This window comes from Urocitellus parryii, chromosome Y (genome assembly GCF_045843805.1).
Source record: "Urocitellus parryii isolate mUroPar1 chromosome Y, mUroPar1.hap1, whole genome shotgun sequence".
NCBI classification, from domain to species: Eukaryota; Metazoa; Chordata; class Mammalia; order Rodentia; family Sciuridae; genus Urocitellus; species Urocitellus parryii.
In genome coordinates this window covers 41,581,033-41,595,506 of record NC_135548.1, presented here as the reverse complement: position 1 = coordinate 41,595,506, position 14,474 = coordinate 41,581,033, and positions in this window count along the sequence as shown.

The window sequence follows — 14,474 nt, the reverse complement described above, 5'->3', positions numbered from 1 at the left end:
AGCTCCAGCCCTTCACACTGACCTCTCCCTTCTTGATTCCCATCTATCCTCCTGATCATCCAGAAGCTCCAAATTCAAGAGGGCATGAGTAGTCCATGGTATTGGACCAGTGTCTGCTCCCCACCCAGGTGTAAGCACCACGGGACACCCCTGCTCCCAGGCTTACCAGAACACTCTTGGCCATCTCTGGACTTTGTGTTTCTAAGTGGACACGAATTAAGCAGGTGTCTCCCACCTGCTTGTGGGAAAGCGGCCTGGAGGACTTGCAGGTTGATTCTGAGAACTGTGGGGGATGGAACATCAGCAAACCCAGAAACAGAAAGCCACCCCAGACTGTCAGTTGGCTCTATGGGCTTCCAGCAAATATGTCCAGGTGCTGAGGCTTCTTATTTCCTCAGGTCGGAGTGGAATGGCAGCACATGCACAGCTTGAATAAGGTAGGTGTTTACCTCCTTTCCCTTGACCTGGGGGCGTTTCCTCACCATGAAATATTGTATTCCCAGATTCATGGACAGACACACGAGTGAGTGGTCAGAGACCTTGATTTCTGCAGAGCGAAGTGGAGAGAATTGTTAGGTGGCACTCAAGGATTATACCACAAAACACCCACAACCCCTGAGAGTCTCCGCCAGGCCCATCACACTTTGGTATTTTGGGGCCAAGGCCCACTTTCTCTTGGCTGTCAGTTATCCTGAGCCCACTGTGGATCATGTCTCCCCACTGTCTGATTGTCCTACTTACTCTCATCCTCAGACATCATATACAGCAGCTCAAAGTTGTCCACATCCTCATGCTGCAACAAATTTTGGTCCAAGGCCCTGCGGATGAGACTTGTCACCGTCTCCTGAAAGGTCACCTGGATCAGGGTGGGACAAATGTCATCAGAGAATGGCTTTTAGAAGAGCTACCCAGAAGACTGTGGTCAAACATTCAGGAGAAATCTCAGCTACATATACAAGGGCACAATCTTGTTATCCTGCTACCTGAGTGTGTCCTCCATATACCACCTGGGTTCTTGCAATGTGCTACTAGAACAATCCTGGTACAAATATCTGCCTGTACCTGCCATCTCCCCTCCCCCTGGGGAGCCACATTCCACTCATGTCAAAGGACCAAACTGCCTATGCACAGACACACTCTCATCTCACTGAGATGAGAGCAATGGGCCAGGGATCTGCGCACCAAGTGTGATCTGGGATGCAGGCTGCCTTTGTGGGTGCAAGAGGCAGATGCACTGAAAATTTGGGTCCTGACTGCCACGACACAAAACAGACTCAGATACAAGAGTGTGCACTTGAGTGCTTCATGATAGCTTTGAGAGGCCCTGGCCTCTGGAAGCTCGGTGCGGGTCTGGTTGTCATGATGTACTTGACTCAGCACTGGCAGTCACTGAACATGTCTCCTCTGCAGCTGGACACCTGCAGCATTAGCGTGTCTACTGCACATCCATAGAAATTCTGCCAAGAACCCCTTTAGCTCCGTATTTACATACATGCAAAGCCTAACATTCCGAAGCTTTGGCATGACCCCCCAGGTGATCCCGACCCCAAATTCCTACACCTAGTCATGCTAAGGAGGTTCTCTTCCCTGCCACCAGGAACACATCCCCTCCTACACATGTGACAAGTCACTGCCACCTCCTCTGCTCCAACTTCACTCATTGAGAATACCAAGTTCTAGGCACTGCAGCCTGCACCCTGGACATATCTCTGCCTTCATCTGTCCACAGCACTTCCGTCTGCACTTCTGGCCTGCAAAACCCACAATACACAGGCCCACTCACCACTGAAGCTGGGCATGCTGATGCTCTCCCTCCTCAGGTCAAGCCCTTAAGATGGACCTCTCTCTTCTTTATTTCCCACCATAGCCCTGGGGTTGGCTGTGTCTCCTGCCTTCCACTGTGTGGACACCCAGGAGGCAGCCCTGCTGTCGGGCTTACCGGGATGCGCTTTGTCTCCCTCAGGCTCTGTCCCTCTAGGAGGACGTGAACAATGCGGCTGTCTTCCACCTGCTCGCTGGAGTGAAGCAGTGAGGAGCTGCTACTCACAGCTGCTGGGGTCCTGGATGCCACTGCCACAGAAGGTTCCAAGAACTGTGGGGGATGACAACATCAGCAAAGCCCAGCAACTGCACCCCACCCAGCCTGGCAGTTGGCTCTGTGGGCATTCTACAACATCCATCCAGAACCTGAGGTTCTTGTCCCCTTGGAGGATGTGGAGTGGCACCAGGAGTAAAGACTGAAGAAGGTGGCTGTTTTGGGAACAAGAGATCCAGCACCTGCTGGGTGGGGATGAAATCCCAGGAGATTAACCCCATGTTGCTGCTGAAATGTAGGTTCCTCCCACAAATGACAGGCAGGAGCTCATTCCTAAGCTGGTCCTGCCCGTAAGGTTCAAGGCTCTGAACCCTGAAGGGCTCCTCCGTGTTCTGATCATTTTCACCCTGGGTTGGGACCAAGAATGGTGGGTTCAAAATGGAAATGGTGACAAACAGAAAAATGACTTGTGCCAATACACTAGAGTCAAAGCACAATGGGACAGTTCCCATCAGTACAAACACACACACACACACACACACACACACACACACACACACACAGAGTCAGAATAGGAGTCCTGGGCCATTCATCAGGGATCAGACTAGAGGGCCTGCTGGGCTCACCTGCCCTGTGCTACTCACTGTTACTCTTGAGCTCCTCTGCGACAATCGCCAGAGGCTCTGGCGTCTAAGATGAAGCCTCACCCAGTGTATCCACAAAAGGGCTAGTTGGCCCCCCTGAGATTCCTGGGAGCCTGAGGCTCGGCATTGTCTGCAACCACAGGAGAACATCCTTCTCCCTCCAGTGGCTCCAACCAAGTGAGCTCGGATGGCTTGGTCAGTGAAGTGGGTGCCTGGATACCAGGGTTCCATGTTCTGTTTGATCCATTGTCAAGGCAATGATGTCATTTCCTGTGCCCATACCTGAGCCTCTTTTCACATAAGACCACTTTCAACAGCCCTATGGGCTGCCGATTTCTCCTCCATGCCTACCCATCTCAGGTGCGCAGGTGTTCACCAACAACTACCCAAACATCCCCACCAGCATCTGCCCTGCTTGGTGCCACTAGAGTTCCAGCTTGGAGCCTTCAAAAATGCATTCACAACCAGTCCTTCCCTCTCAGCAGCTTTTGGACCCTGGTCCCATCATTGTGCAACTCATGGTGTGCCCAGTCTTTTCTGGAAAGTAGGGTAGCATCTAATCTCTAGGGTTTATTGTGTCTATTGGCCCATAACACCCTCTGTTCTCTCTGAAACCAGAGATGGGACTCACAGGTGGCTAAAGCACAAATGTAGAGATGGGATAATCACAAGAAAGGGAGAGACAAAGAATGCACCCTAACTCAATCAGGCCTGTGTCCCACACAGGGACATGGCCAATGTCCGTCCCATCGTGGCTGCAGTTCCCTCTCTACACCATGGCAAGTTGGAGGGGACTGAGATGCAGAGGCTGCTCCCCTCTGCCATACAACTTCCCAAGGCTTCTCCTAAGATTTCAAAAGGGCCAAGTGTGTCTAGTGTTGGGGTCTCACAGAGACTCCGAGGTACCACAGCATCCTGCTGCCCAGAACCGGTTCACCCCTCACCTCAAGGGGGCTCAGCCTCTGGATTCATGGGAATTGAAGTGGGTACAGGTGATGGGATATCACCTCCAAGACTGAGTTATGCCAAGTCCATGACCCCTGTCTGCATCCCTGTCTCCAGCACCACTCCCCCCTCTCTCTTTCCTCCTCAGAGCAAACAAATCCATTTAGCAAGTGTGTCCTGTGATAAAGACATGACGGTCACCCATCCTCTCATTACAAAAACACTGAGGCTCAGCCAACATGGATCCTACAGGGAACACAGGCATAAACTCAGACTCCGATCCTCCCAGCCGAGCCTCAGTGGAGCCTGGACTCCCAGCCTCCTGAGTCAAGGAAACAGAGGTTCCTAGCCGAGCCACCTTGGATGCAGCCGCACACAAACTGAACTCATCAATGCCCCTTGCTCTCAGTTGTGAGTAAGAGGGGAAGTGGTGTTTCACAACCCTGGACATCAAGTGCAGTCTCCAGGCTTTGGGGTGTGCCCTGGCCTCTGTCTATCTGCCCAGGCTCTCCATCCCACACTGGCTTCTTACCCAACCTCCTCCTAGGGCCAAACTCAACCCTGCCTCTCAATTTCTGCTGCCTTCCCCAACACACTGCTCCCCAAAATGAGCAGGGCTGGCTCTCGGTTATCATGCTGGTGCCAGCAGCAATGCCACCCCACTGACATAATTCTGAGTCCCAACCTAGGCACTCCAGCTGTCTTTGCCACACCTGGCCTGTTTGGGCTCTGGCTCTTGCTCTTTTCTTTCATGTGCATGTGTTTTGAGGTTTTGAGTTTCTCCCACTGCAGAACTGCAGCTGTGGCAGGGTAGAGCTCATGAGGGTGACATTCTGAGCCACATCCAATCCCATCAGGACTGTTCACTGGGGTGACTGCTGGAACACAGTGATGAGTGAACACATGGGAGGTGGTTGGACCCACCTTGCCTCTGAGTGGCTTCCTTTCAGGACAGGAATGTAGGCATGGGAGCCCCTGGCGTGGGATGCTTTGCACAAGGCGTGACCATGGGCTCTCTTTCCTGGCAAAAATGGCTCCACTCAGCATGGAGAGCACTGTCATTCCTGGTGGCTAACAACAGCCCTGGACCCCAGAAAGGAACCCACACTCAAGATTAATGTCTGAGTGTGCGTGTCCTCGAGGAAATGAGGTCTCCTGATCCCAGGTGCAAAGGGGTAAGTCCTCTAACTCCAGGGGCCATGAAGGGACATCTGAGTTTCCCTTGTCCTTCTTTCCCTCTCTAACTAACCACAGTTAGGACCCTGGCCTCATTCCCCAGTGAGGATCATTAGGCTCCATAAAGGACAGTCTCTAAGATGCTCAGTGGACCAACACCCTCTGCACAACCCATAACCCTATTCACCCAAGAGGCAAGAGGATTTCTATTCAGGAAAACCAGGAAAGGGAGAGCCTTTCTCAAGGACACAAGGACATTAGTGAGTGAGGGAGTGATTAATGGATGGAGAACTATTTCCAACACCAACTTCCAGGAGCATATATGGCCCCCTGGAGAATTCTGCAGTGTGTTGGTGATTAAGGAGAACGTGTGAATTCAGGGGTCACTAGGTCCTCTCAGCCATAAGGAGGGAAACTGCCATAAAGGAACTAGGACAAGGGTGCGAGGAATGCTCACTGGTGGGAGATCGGAAGGAAGGAAAGTGTACTCATTAGAAAAGTGTCGCCTGAAAATTCTTAGCCAGCCAAAAGTCGTGCGAACTTGTGTGGGAAAAGAGTCTTTGCACAGTGATGAAGCTAAGAGCTCACATGATGGAACACAGCATCAACTGGGACCAAATCCAATATCTGATATTCTTGTAGGAAGAGGAGAGTCTGGACCCAGATACCAGGGAGACTGGGGGATACCGGATATGTGAGGTTGGAGCCAGGGCGGGATGCCCATATGGGAACCACAGATCGTGGGCAGCAATAGGAGAGTGGGCAAGGGCTGGGAGAGTTGGGGAGACAGTCCCCTTGAAACCTGGGAGGGGTTATGGCACTGGGACAGCCCAACACCTACTGTGTTGAGCCTCTGGAGCTCAACGGAAGACACTTCCTCTGTTGTCGGCCACCCAGTTAACAGAGTTTGGTTGCAGCAGCCTAGGACCCAGCTGAAGGTCTGAGCATGTTGGCCATGCAGGTTGGATCTGGACCACAGACACCCTCATCAGAGATTGTAGGGTCTCAGCCCTGAGGCAAGACAGGCACTAAGTCAGGCCAGGTGGGGAAACGGATAGGCACACACTCTGGGGGCTGGTGCCTGTGTTACTGGGAGCACTTCTGATCGCAATTCCCTGATCTGCTGCCAACACAGGCTACAGAGGAGGGTACAGAAACACAGACCACGGATCTGCCCCACTCAGTGGGCCCAGGCCAACACCACACCCAGCAGCCTCGTGCCATACCCAATGAGTCTCGAAGCGGCCCCCTCTTCCCATCCTGAGAGCTCTTCCCTTCCTCATGTGCCAATAGCTCCCTACTGTCACTGGCAATATCTACTCTGTGAGATGTCAACATCCGTGGGTACTGTTCTCTCATCCCAGGACAGTGTGGTCCCACACACCCTGGTGAAATGGGCCACCTGGAGGCTGGACCTGGAGGTTGTTGAGGCTGAATGGCAGCGGTGGTCCTCTGGCACTTAATATTATATAAGTTAAAAAAAAAAACAAAAACAAAAACAAAAAACGGGTCTTGGTGCTCAAAAATGTTTGATTTGCATATTCTCATCCCCTAACCCCAATATTTTCATTATTTCCTCACATATGAAATCTTACTAGCATAAAGGTAATTTCGTATTAAACAAAGTGGATTGAAATAACATTGGTAAAAATAATCAATCACCATACTTTCAATTTTTGTTCTGCTTTCCTATTAGAAACCACTTGGATACAAGAGAACAGAGGACAGACTCATGGAAATGCTTGAAATGACAAGAAGCTCCCACTCAAGCTCAGCATTCAGTCCTGGACAGGGTAAGACCAGGCCACTTTGACATCTGTGCCAAAGAGTCTACCAGACAGAATCCTCTGACTGATCCCTGACTGAGCCATAGGAACTGGCTAGAAAAGCCTTCACATCCTCAATACATTCTTCACGTCAGAATACTTGACAACCATTGATATCCATCTCTCGTTAACTTGCTCCCCAGCCAACCATTCTTCAACAAATTCAAAGGAGTAACTCATGCAAGCACACAGAAAGGGGTGTTCACTACACACATCCATGTGCGAAAAAGAAAACTGGTATTTCTTGTTTGGGCTATTTCAAATGAAATCCCTTCTGCATGACCTCCACAAACCAAAGGAAAATATTTGTGAAATTCCCACGTAGAAGACAAGATACACTTGCCAAGGAGGCAGTGGCAAGTATTTTGACACTCCAAATGTAGAGTGTGTGTTTAGGAAGCAGTCACAGTTTCCATGAGAGAGTCCCATGAAATCAATTAGGAAGATCCATGCTCTAGCCCTACCATGCAAGTGATGTGACTTGAAAGAGTCACTTAGTCTTAGTAACCATCATCACTAACAAGTAAGTCAATGAATAAAGGTCCTCAGGTGCCAAGCTACAAAATGTGGGATGAGCATGGATGAGGATGGGTGGGAGAAGTCTCCAACTCTAACACAATTAGGGAAGGATGTGCTGACCTCAAGTGGCTGGGGGGCTGGGATCCTGCCACAGAGGGGGATTCCAAACCTCACATCCCCTGACCCAGGCCAGAAGACCAGGTAGAGTCCAAGGACCCTGGGGTGGCCCAATGGCAATAAAGGTCAAAAGGAACTAGGGATCTGCCTGGTCCCTCAATCCCCTACTCTGAGCAGGGCTGCATGACGAGGCCAGAGGCCATCCACAGCAATCTGCCTTTACAGGAAAACAGGGACTGCAGGCTGCCTCTGGCTCACTGAATCAGGGTGGTGTTTTCATAAAGCAAGACCACTTCCTCACACTTGACCAGCAGCTCATGTGTTGACAGCACAATGACTGACTTGACTCAGGCCCTGATGAATGAAATAGAAAATTCATAGCAAACCCATCTTTAGCTCTTCCACATCATCAGGGGCTCTGATTCAATTCCGTCCAGAAAGGTGTCTGAAATGATTTCTAAACATGCTGGGGACTCACCTCTGTGTGGAACTTTTCAGGAAAAAGGGGATCAAATCTCATGAAGCAACTCTTCTCTCTTCTAGCCCATGGGCAATGCAAGGAACCTGCATGATACCAGAGGCTCACTTCTCTCTTCTCATGTCTTCTGGAAAGGATTCGTTAATGCTTCCTGCAAGGTGAAGCAGAAGCCTGCATCCCCAGCTGCACAGAAGTGTTTTAGGGCAGTGTCTCCCTTAAAACCCAAAAATAAAAAAAAAAACAGGTCATTCAACAGGCACATGGATTCGAGTACATGTTCAATGATCCCTCCTCCCTGGAGCCTTCCACATGCCCATCTTCCACATTCACAGAGCAATGCTTGGCCATTCTCAAGACCAGGAGACCATGATGCTCATCACCAGGAAGTCAATAAGGAACATGAAGAGAGCAGCATGGATTGCAGAAGGTGGCACATCAAGGATCTTCAGCTCTGCTGCTAGAACACAAGAGCTTAACTTCAGTATTGACTTTTTGCCAACTACCAAGTACGATAGCAGTGTCAAGCCCAATATGCAGATATGCAAGTAGTAGGTGACACCCCGCATCCATTCACAAAAGTGGGCAACATCTGCATCAGAACAAGGAAGTATCTTACCCTTACTCATAAAAATCATCAGAAACAAAATAAAATGGATGCAAGACTTCTCATTTCACTATTAGGTAGCTGTTGGAATTCCCTATTAAATAATACCTCCTCCAAAATAAAAAGTATCTCAGACATGTGTCAACTATTCAATGGATGACATTTTAAAAACTATGGACTTTACTTAATATTTATGTATGCTATATCCCTGCCTAAGGCTCTATAAGAAAGGAGCACATAGAATTGGATCTTTGAAAATCTCACATTTGCTGATAAATATTACTGCTGATCTCAGGCATGGCGAAGTGAAAAGTGGGACTTTGGATATTCCAAGAATGCTATGTTGTGGGATTGGTGTCCCTGATTCATACATAGCATATGGTTTCTATGAAATCCAGTGAGGGAGCAGGAGTAACGAAGCTGATTGCACAGATGACCTCAGGGAATACTGACAGATAGGCCAAATGAAAAATATGCTCCAGCTAACCATTGGTATTTGGGCTTCTGATCCCAGTCCTGTTTTTAAAAAAGGTGCAGACAGGCAGTGTTCATTAAAAACTGTCTACCATGTAAAAGTGGGTAATTTAAATGGCATCTAGTTACACATCTGATAGAATGGTCTGGCAACATATGAATTTCATTCTAACAACAACAACAACAACAAAACATAGAAAATGAGACATAAAGATAAAACCTTGTCTTCACCAGGATGCCTAAAAATAGGTTTTATTTGGCTCATGCCAATAAATATCTTTCAATAGAATTTCTGATTTCTGAATGAATCCATTCAACTTCATACTGCACAGATCACAAGGTTTTCTTTACAGAATATTCTCTTCTTCTTCTTAAAGCCTCACATAGAAAATGTCTCACAGGACATAGGAGGGGAATGACCCAAAGGATGAGAGAATGGCTGGAACCGTTCTCAAATGTGCCCATGTAGCCTAAAGTTTGAAGGCATCTAATTGTACTCTAAAACAATTATGAACCTATTCGATCCATTATTAATAAATATCACCACTTTACCACTTGAACCAAATCACAGAAAATTGGAAACAGATGATCATTGGCTTTGATACCTTTACTTCTGTTTCATTACTCAGAGTCGATCAACTCTATACTTCAAGTGACACAGATTTATTACAGAATGCCTAAGATCCTAAGGATCTATTTTAGCTCAGCCCATGGTATTGCTTCATTATTTTATTATTTTGTAAGTAATAAAATATAACTTCATGTTGGATGATATATTCAAGCCATGAATATATCATCCAACATTGTTCTTCCCAAAATATTAGCCCAATTTCTGCGCGCGCTCACTTACTGTTCAGGAATTTTACTAATTGTTTGAAGGTTCTAGAGGACCTGTTAGACTCCTAATGGACAAACCATACAACATACTCCAGAGAACGGACGAGTGCCATAAGAAGAAAATAAGGTCAGCCTACAGCAATGGGCAGCTGCCTGCCCTCGGCTGGGAGGAGCCCTGGCCATGGCACCAGGGCTGCTGGGCAGCAGAAGCCTCCACAGCCCTGCAGGGAGCCTGGAGCACAGCTCTGCCTAACCATGCTCAGCCCTGGACAGATGCACATGAGTTCCCATCACAGGCTCGAGTGTGACAGTCCCAGGTGCATGCCTGTCATGCCAGCCACCAGGGAGGCTGAGGCAAGAGGAACGTTTGAGGTCAGCCTTGGCAACTTAGACCCCGAGGCAAAGGGGAAATACTTTTACAGGGGTCTCTGAGGGTGTAGCTCAGGTAGGTCACTTGCCTCACAGGCTCAAGGCCCTGGGTTCAATCCCCAGAACCCACGTACACACAAAAACTGAACTTGGAATATTGTTTAAAATGATGGGTCAGGTACACACAAGGACTTCAATATGACCTCTCAGAGGAGCTCAATTTGAGATCAGACTGAACAAAAGACCACCCGGACCATTGACTCAGTGTCTGAAACCCTCTGTGAGCATGAGAAGCACTGCTGGCAAGACACCAGAGGGCCAAAGCACTTGTGCCCCTGCAGGGGCGTCTCTTGTCTACCGCCAAAGACTGTTCCCCTCCTGGGGCAGCTGAGAGCAAGCTGGGCCTTGGAGCAAGGACTAGTGCTTTAGATATAGACTATGCAAGCAAGGGGCAATGTCTTTAATAAAACTAAAATTAAAAAGTCACATTGAAAAAATTTTAAAAAGAAGAAAATAAGGTCAAGTAGAGGAAGCCCATTTTCACAGGAAAAAATCCCCCACTGAAAAGCATAAGAATAGATACCAAGAAAAATACCAACAAAAACAGTGTGCTCCCACTATGTATCTACTCAACATGCAAAAGTTAGAAAGCTAGATAATACAATCCTGGCCACAGGTAGAGCTATGCAGAAGAGCCACCTGGCAGTGCTTAGTCAAAGAAGTAAACATGCACACTTTGACCTAGAAATTCCACCTGTGTGTAAACCAGGCGGTGCTTAAGCAGTTTCACAAGGGGACATGCACAGGGAAATTTATCCTCAGGTTCTTATAGACTTGTCTGTGCTTACAGGGAGTTGATGGTTGTCAAGATGCCCACAGCTGCGAAAGTCAAAAGCTAAAAAATAATAGATGCCAACCTGGATATATTAATAATCCCGTACCTATGATCACCTTCATAAGGTAGCTTCCCAACTTCTGTGTGGAAGTGAGTTCCTCCTTGGCCCTTACACTGTTGTGGAGACCACTAGGAGTTCAGCTTTGTGCAGGATCATCTGACCTGGGCTTTTGGCAAGACCTGTACAGCCCTCACACATGCTCAGATGCTACAGGACTTTTCAGACCAGTCCAGACAACAGTAGGCATCCATTCATTGTCTGCACTCTACAGATTCCTAGATGCACGACATTCATTACCATCAAATGCAGAATTTTCATCAAAAACTAATATATATATCATTCCAATCTGAATCAAGAAAATCGGAAATATCCCCAAATCCAAAGAGTGGATCCCCATTGTGATGCTACAAGTTGAAAATTCCACAGCTGACCTCATGGGATGGTTCACAGTCAAAAGACAGCTGCATGAAAAATATTACATGACCTTCCTGCTATGTGAAAAGTGGCATGTGAAGTACACATGCATGTCTTCCTCAGACATGGGTTCATTTGCAAAACACCTTCTGCAATTGAAAATACTCCAAAAGGGGAGAAATCAGAACCATGTCTCCAAAGTATTTCAGCAGAGACCAACTCCATCTGTCTATCTATCTCTCAGTGAGTGTGTGTGCTCTTGTGTGTGTTTGTGTGTCTTTGTTTGTGTTTGTACCATCATAGCTGATACTTCATTGCCCCCATTGGAAAACTGACTCAGATAATGCCATCTGCCAAACTCCTAAAAACCAAAGTTCTTGCTGATAGAATGAAACATTCCTTCCTGTTGGTTTGGATGTGTCCTTTAGGAATCACTGCTACATTTAGTATACTCAAATCATCACAGTAGATCAGGTAACAAAAACATATATATTTTAAAATAATAATAATATATTAATGGAAACAACAAATACAGGATAGAGTAACAACTGTGTTACTAAACAAGGTCAAGGACAATGGCAAACTATAGATTCAAACTTTGAAGAAAATAGTAATCAATGTAAATATTCCTGGGCTGCCTCAGCCCCGCCCAGGCACACAGCAACAGAATGGTTTTGCAAGCATCCTCAGGAGGGCAGGAGCCTTCTTTGCAGGACGAGAGGGAGGTTGAGGCTCGATCCACCCATCATTCTTTTGGGAGAGGCTCCTTTTCCTCAGCACAAAGTTGGATTTTTTGTGAGGATTCTTGGCATCAAATACGTTGGCCTCTGCTGGAATCCTCAGCTCTGGGGAGGGAGGGGTGTACAAAAAGAAGGTGGCACTCAGGAGGTGCTCCCTAGGACACGCCAACATCTGAGAGCCTGTGCCAGAAAAGGCCAGAGCCACACACCTGAGAGCTCTCCAATTCAGCACCAATACCAACAAAGACAGCCTCCACAGTCCTCCCTGAGGAAGAACTAGGCAGAGCACTTCAACAGACCTAATGTCTGTTCCTACCGAAGGCTTTGGACTCCAGAATATCTCAGGTCCTCTTGCATCTGCCAAAGCACACCACTAGGGTTTGCATCTGAAATCTCCCACAAAAGGCTCCTGTGCCGAAGATTCAGTCCCCACATGAGCCATCTTCATAGGTGGGTTTGGAGGGAAGCATTGGATGGTGAGTGCTCTGATGTCAACATGAAATTCTCATTCAAGATGAATACACTACTCGGGGGTGGGAGGGACTGGAAGAAAGGTTGAGCATGGTTGGAGTAAGACCTAAACAGGGTTGTGCCCTGGGCAACAGTACCTTGTTCCTGTTGGCTCCACTGAATCCTCATTCTCCAAGGAGAGGTCCTCCCTCTCCATCTTTCTCTCTCTCCCTCTCTGCCAGCCTCGTTCTCTCTCTCCCAGTCTATGCCTTTGTGGCAAGGGCTGAGGAGCTCTCCACTGCCACACACTAGAGCTTTATGGACAGCCTCAGTGCACAACCAAAGAGAAAGCTATGAAACCCAGAGAAAAAAGGCCTAGGATTCCTCCTCTGAGTTATTTTCCTCAAGTATGGCCACAGTGAGGACAGGCTGACCAGCGCGGATACCACGTTAGAGCCATGCTTCTGCGTTGGTGGAGCCCGCCTCCATGTGAACCAGGCTTCTGAGAATGGAGGCCACATTCCAAATACTGCCCTACTGAGAACAATGGTTCCAAAGACCAGCAAAGGGACTGCTTCCCTCCAACATGGTGTATGGCCCAGTGGTGCCATGACCCCGAGTGGGGGAATACAACAGCCGCTTCTCCTTCCTCTGAACATGTGTTTCCTGTCGCCCTCCTCTAACCTAGAGCCTGTTCTCCATCCCTTCTGGGTTGGATGTGGAGATCTCTGCTATGAATTTCTTAGGCTACCAAGGCCCCAGACAGACTTCCTCTTCCATAGACTCTACTAACCTAACAGTAGGTTAAGATAGGAGACAAGTGATCCTAGAACTCATAGGGATGGTGGTCTTCAGGGTACATAGGCTGGGATAATGGCTGCTGTGGTGTTTGGCTCACAAAAACCAACCAACCAACCAACGAAAAAGCGCTGGCATTATTATCAGATGAGCTCTGTGGCTACGTGCTCAGGAAGCCCTCATCTGACTTTAGTTAGGGATCACAACCTGGCTATTGTGATCACTCCTTGCCTAGTGGACTCAGGTGCGTAAGACCATGGAATTTATGCAAAAACAGATGATTCAGGCTGTCTCCCAGGCTGTGTTTTCTTCCCAATTTCATCCTGTTACTGCTTGCTAGAATCCTGGCAATGCTCTGCCCAGGCAGTGGTTTTTTGGTCACACAGAAGGCTTTCAATAGTACTGCTTCAGTCCACAAAATGCCAGTTCCCTCTTTAGCCCATGCATTCCCATGTTCCTTTGAAACCACTCCTATCCCAGACCATGAAAACATACTGCTCCTGGAGAGAGGCTTTCCTCCTCACTCCTCAAAGATGTCAGCTTTGGATGCCTGTTCATGTCCAGGGGAGGGCACCTGGTGGGGAGCCGCAATATCCACCGGGGTATACCATTGGACCTCAAGACCTTCCACCAGCAGAAGTGCAGTTGGCTTTGTGCACGAACCCAACACACCTGTTGGAGTGTTCTTGGGGGTCAGAGACTACTCTTTGTTGCTAAGAGTTGACCTGAGTCCACATCCTGACCCTTGCTCTCTGCTATCTGATTGTCTCACTTACTCTGACGGCGAGAGATGATTTGGCCCAGCTCATAATCCTCTGGATTCTCCTCAGTAAGGAAGTGTAGGTCGAGGGCGCTGCGGATGACGACAGGAGCCCTATCGTGGCAGGTCACCTGGAGCAGCATGGGAGACAGGCCTTCAGGAAATGGGCCTTGAAGTGACTACTCAAGGACAGTGGGCAGGGGCATTCTGGAGGCAACTCCACTCTAAATACAAGGGCAACATCCATGACCCTACTACCCGAGGCTGACCTCATGCTCATCGTGTGGGCTCTTCCCACAGGCTACTAGCCCAATCCTTGTACATAGGACTTCCTGGGCCTGCCATTGCTCTTTGTGGAGCTGCACTCCTCTCGGAGTGAAAGGACCCCACTA